Here is a 6,173-nt window from a genome sequence, read left to right on the forward strand (position 1 = left end):
GCACTGTGGCATATGGATTGTATGCTGACACACTGATCTAGATATATGATTTAAGTTTGAAATCACTGTGTCACATTTGTATGACTCATATATTTCTTATATTTTTTATTGTTTGTATTCAGGTTATTCACACTTAAGATTGGGTACATTGTGGCCCTGATATTTCACTTATGTCCATATTCCCAGAGATTAAATACCTCTGGATAATTAGATCAGCGCAGTAACATTTTTCTTCTTAGAGCACTATTGACCCCCACTAAGGGCACACAGTACTGCAGCAGATCACAGTTCACATTTATTTATTTATTTTCTTTTGCGCCGGTGACACTCACAACCTATGATAATTACGCAATATTGATTCATATGTTGATATTTTATATGTTTTTTTTAATTAACTGTTGTCTTTAAATGTTTGTTAAATAAATAATTTATACTTTTTACTCAGTGTGCTCCTTAAAAGTCCTAAGGGCATTTTTGTTTTTTGTTCTGTGCTGTCGTTGCTGTACATCGGCTCTTTAAGACGCTGTAGCAGGAGTGCCCAAGCTCGCAGCATGTCCCCGGAGCCAATGTATCTGCCCGGTGGGCGCGATGACCGCCGGGCACCCGTGATCACTACTAGTTAGGAACACTGATTGGTCTCCTCCCCTAGACAGCCACATTCCCCCCACAGTTAGAACACACATAGGGAACACCGTTAACCCCTTGATCGCCCCTAGTGTTAACCCCTTCCCTGCCAGTGACATTTATACAGTAATCAGTGGCTATTTTTAGCTGTATAATTGTCAGTGGTCCCAAAAAAGTGTCAAAAGTATCCGATCGATCTGTTGCAATGTTGCAGTCCCAATTAAAAATAAAAAATAAAAATAAAATCGCAGATCGCCGCCATTACTAGTAAAAAAAATAATAATAAAATTCTATCCCCTATTTTGCGGATGCTATAACTTTTGTGCACACCAATCAATATTGCTTATTGCGATTTTTTTTACCAAACATTATGTAGAAGAATACATATTGGCCTAAACTGATAAAGAAATAATTTTTTTGTTTTTTTGGGATATTTATTATATCAAAAAGTACAAAATATTGTGTTTTTTTAAATTGTCGCTCTTTTTTTGTTTAAAGAGCAAAAAATAAAACCGCAGAGGGGATCAAATACCACCAAAAGAAAGCTCTATTTATGGGGGGAAAAAAAGAACATACATTTTGTTTGGGTACAACATTACACAACTGCACAATTGTCAGTTAAAGCAATGCAGTGCCGTATCACAAAAAAATGGCCTGGTCAGGAAGGGAGCAAATCCTACCGGGGCTGAAGTAGTTCAAGGGTAAGTTAACCTACTGTACCTGTTGCCGAGAATGTGTTTCCAGCACGACAGCATCGCGCTGATTCTCGGCGACAGGGTGCCGACATCTCGCACTCGCTGGAATAGACAAAGCACATTCCAGCGAGCGCGTCATAGAAGCGACGGGAGATCCGACTTGGATTCCTGCCAATTCTAGCTGCGGCGTTTGGTATGCATCCTGAGAAGGAACTCCACGCCAAATTTTAAATAAAAGAAAGCGGCATGGGTTCCCCCCAGGAGCATACCAGGCCCTTAGGTCTAGTATGGGTTGTAAGGAGACCCCGCCCTACGCCGAAAAACCGACGTGGGGGGGTCCCCCCACAATCCATACCAGACCCGTATCCAAAGCACGCTGCCCGGCCTCTCAGTAATGGGGTGGGGACGAGCGAGCGCCCCCCCTCCTGAGCCATACCAGGCCGCATGCCCTCAACATGGGGGGGTTGGGTGCTTTTGGGCAGGGGGGCGCACTGCAGCCCCCCCCACCCCAGAGCACCCTGTCCCCATGTTGATAAGGACAGGGCCTCTTCCTGACAACCCTGGCCGTTGGTTGTCGGGGTCTGCGGGTGGGGGGCTTATCGGAATCTGGAAGCCCCCTTAAATAAGGGGGCCCCCAGATACCGGCCCCCCACCCTAAGTGAATGAATATGGGGTACATCGTACCCCTACCCATTCACCTGGAGGCAAAGTGTAAAAGTAAATAAACACACGACACAGGGTTAAAATAATTTATTAGTCTGCTCCGGGGGCCCCCCTGTCTTCTTTAGCTCTTTTAGCAGGGGGGGCTTCTTCTTCACCACCGTCTGGTTCTCTTCCGCTCTCCGGGGGGTTTTCTCCGCTCTCGGGGGTCTTCTCTGCTCTCCGGGGGTCTTCTTCTATCTTCTCCGCTCTCCGCTCCCCGATTCTTCTCCCGCTCGCTGTCCGGTGCCTTCTCCTTCAGGGCTGGCCGCCGCTATCTTCGTGTGTTAGCTCAATTACTAGCGGTGGCCAGCCCGGCTCTTCTGTGACGTCTTCTTCTTTTCTTCTCTTCTTCTGCCTTTCTCCGATGTTGACACAACGCCTCTTCTCGCTGTTATGCCGGGTGCGCGGTTTGCATCCGATTTATATAGGCCTCTCTTATGATGTCACAGTCCCATCATGCTCCGGGAACCTACCCACGTGGTACCTACCCACGTGGGTAGGTACCGGAGCATGATAGGACTGTGACATCATAAGAGAGGCCTATATAAATTGGATGTAAACTGCGCACCTGTCATTGCAGCGAGAAGAGGTGTCGTGTCAACATCGGCAGAAGGGAGAAGAGAAAAAGACGTCACAGAAGAGCCGGGCTGGCCACCGCTAGTAATTAAGCTAACACACGAATATAGCGGCGGCCAGCGCTGAAGGAGAAGGCACCGGACAGCGAGCGGGAGAAGAACCGGGGAGCGGAGAGCGGAGAAGATAGAAGAAGACCCCCAGGAGCGGAGATGACCCCCGGAGAGCGGAGAAGACCCCCGAGAGCGGAGAAGACCCCCCGGAGAGTGGAAGAGAACCAGACGGTGGTGAAGAAGAGGCCCCCCTGCTAAAAGAGCTAAAGAAGACAGGGGGGCCCCCGGAGCAGACTAATAAATTATTTTAACCCTGTGTCGTGTGTTTATTTACTTTTACACTTTGCCTCCAGGTGAATGGGTAGGGGTACGATGTACCCCATATTCATTCACTTAGGGTGGAGGGCTGGTATCTGGGGGCCCCCTTATTTAAGGGGGCTCCCAGATTCCGATAAGCCCCCCGCCCACAGACCCCGACAACCAATGGCCAGGGTTGTCGGGAAGAGGCCCTGTCCTTATCAACATGGGGACAGGGTGCTCTGGGATGGGGGGGCCGCAGTGCGCCCCCCTGCCCCAGAGCACCCAACCCCCCCATGTTGAGGGCATGCGGCCTGGTACGGCTCAGGAGAGGGGGGGCGCTCGCTCGTCCCCACCCCCATTCCTGACCGGCCGGGCAGCGTGCTTTGGATACGGGTCTGGTATGGATTGTGGGGGGACCCCCTACATCGTTTTTTTGGCGTAGGGGGGTCCCCTTACAACCCATACCAGACCTAAGGGCCTGGTATGCTCTTGGGGGGGAACCCATGCCGGTTTTTTATTTAAAATTTGGCGTGGAGTTCCTTCTCAGGATGCATACCAAACGCCGCAGCTAGAATTGGCGGGAATCCAAGTCGGATCTCCCGTGGCTTCTATGACGGCTTTGTCTCCTTCGCGGCAAGCCAGCTCGGCACTGGCTCCCGCGATGGGGCTCTTGGGGGGTCAATATCCCGGTCACCCACTGTATGTAAAAAAAAATCCTCTAAATTCCAGCTCCCCTATGCACTAATATAGCATTTGTATACTTTTTTTCAAAAATATCAAAGCTTTCCATTAAATCTGCAGCCACTTACTTTTCTTGTACCAATTCATGTTTCCAGACATTCCCATTTGTAATGTCTTTCATCCTGATCAGACTTTAGGTCATGACATAGGAAGGAGTTGACCAGCTGACCTCATTAGCACACACCCTGCATCATCTACCCACCCATTCCCAGGTGCACGTTTTTTTTTATAAAAAGCAAACAATCAGTGATCACCCTTCTCACTAAATGCACAATATGCAATCAAATTTCATAGTGTATGGCCATGTTTATACACCTAAAATTACTAGTTGTGCTTTCAGTGCCATAAATTGTTAACAGCACACCAAACACAAAAGCAAACACATTTTGCCATGTGAAAAAACGAGGGGCAAATGCTGCAAAACGCACAGTAAAAACCCACAACCCACAAAATGCCCAAATGTCCCATTAAAATCAACAGGCTGCCCTTTGTGTTTGGAAAAGAAAGATCGATTGCGCAACCTAAAAGTGTATCAAATAAATATAACTTCTAAACAAAAAAGTGATTTGATGCTGTAGCTCTAACAAAATTAAGTGATAAATGCAATAAGTCATAATGACCAAAATGCCATTGCGGTGATTAACACATTAATGAGTCCATAAAAAACCCTGAAAAAAACTGTGCCCTTTGTGTTTCACAGAAAAAAATAGACACAAAATGTGCGCTCCCACTATGCTAGATGTGAATGGGGCATGAAAGTGAAATTGGTGCACTAACACAAGAACAATGAGGTTCCATTCACATCTGTGCGTTTCCTTGCATTTCAGAAATGCGCTGCACCGAAAATCGCAGTAAAAACGCACCAAGCTCCACTCTAAAAAATAATAATCTAAAATTGCTGTGTGTAGGGCAGCCCATTCAGGTTGATTGGCTGCCTTATGTGTGATGAGTGAAGATGCTCCAAAACGCCTCCCACCCTTGCAGAAAAAAAAACACATGTGGGAATGCAAGTTCCTGCTATGCAGAGTTTTGAATGGGGCTTAACAGCTGGGTGTTTCTGTCCAATCCCTCCTATGTACTTAAGAGGGCCATACACTATGCAATCTGATCGTGTATTTCGTGAGAAGGGGGATCACTGATTGATTACATTTCATTTAAAAAACGTGCACCTAGAAATGGGTGGGTGGATGATGCAGGAAGTGTGCTAATGAGGTCAGCTGGTCAACTCCTTCCTGTGTCATGACATACAGTCTGGAAGGAAGAAAGATATTACTAATGTAAGAGTCTGGAAATGTGGGTTAGGACAAGAAAAGTAAGTGAAGTGACTATAGATTTAATGGAAAATTTATATTTTTGCAAAAAAAGAACATGAATGCTATATTGGTGCATAGGGGAGCTGGAATTTAGAAAAGAAAAGTGTACAAAGGTGAACTTACCTTGTAATGGTTTGTGGCCACTTAAGGTGGTGATATCTGGCTAGAGGTCACTTGGCACCAACATCATCTCCCTGCCAACTGCCTCATTTGTGATCCCTCCATCCTCTGGAACTCAATATTGGCCATGTTGCAGAGGTTGCAGTAGGCAGCAGTGTGCCATCAATAAGATCCTGTACAATTATGGCATGAGGAAGGCTCTTGGGAGCTGGAGTTCTTTTCACAGTGACAATAGATCATTATTCAGGATGATTGTCTATTTTTTAAACATTTTGAGGAGACATATATAATGGTGAGCTGTGATGAGGCAGGATTGATGATGTAATCTTTCTTGTGTTAATCCTGGAGCACACATTTTGTGGCCTGATAAAATGGACACTGGAATTTCAGCAGCAGGAGGAAGAGTAGGGGTACTGTGGATGAGAAAGAGAAACTGGGAGGAGCTTCAAGAGGGATGTTTCACCCCTTCAAAACAAAGAGAGACAGTAGCAGATAATTATATGCTCAAATGCCTGCACAAAGACCCAAGGATCTGGCTTATCAAAGAAAGGGACCGCTATTGGGTGGCCATCCTATTAAATTACTGATACAAGGGTAAATGGATGCTATTTTGTCACCATTTCAGAGTCAGTCAAAGATGTCTATGAAAGTGCTGTGTAAGAACCCCTTTCCTGATGGTGGCAGGATATCCTCTGATGACAAGGTGCCTTTGATCCTCTGATCCCTCAAAGAGGGAGCATCAGTAGTAGTGGTGGCTGCCTCAGTGGCTCACAGAGAATGCCTGAACCAGGTGATTGCTGACTGCATCATGTCCAAGGCTGTGGACTGATAGCTGTATGATGGCCTTTAGCACAGCAGGAGCTGTGTCCCTTGACAGTGTGAATAGGCTCACTTTTAGTAAAATATAGTCTTATGCCTTGTACACACTATCGGATCTTCCAAAGAAAAAAGGCCGATTGACTTGTTTGGGTCCCTTCGGACTTTTTTTCCGATGGAAAAAAAATCAGATTTGAAATTCCGATCATCTGTGTAGAATTCCGTCGGGGAAAAAT

This window comes from Rana temporaria, chromosome 3 (genome assembly GCF_905171775.1).
Source record: "Rana temporaria chromosome 3, aRanTem1.1, whole genome shotgun sequence".
Classification (NCBI taxonomy): Eukaryota; Metazoa; Chordata; class Amphibia; order Anura; family Ranidae; genus Rana; species Rana temporaria.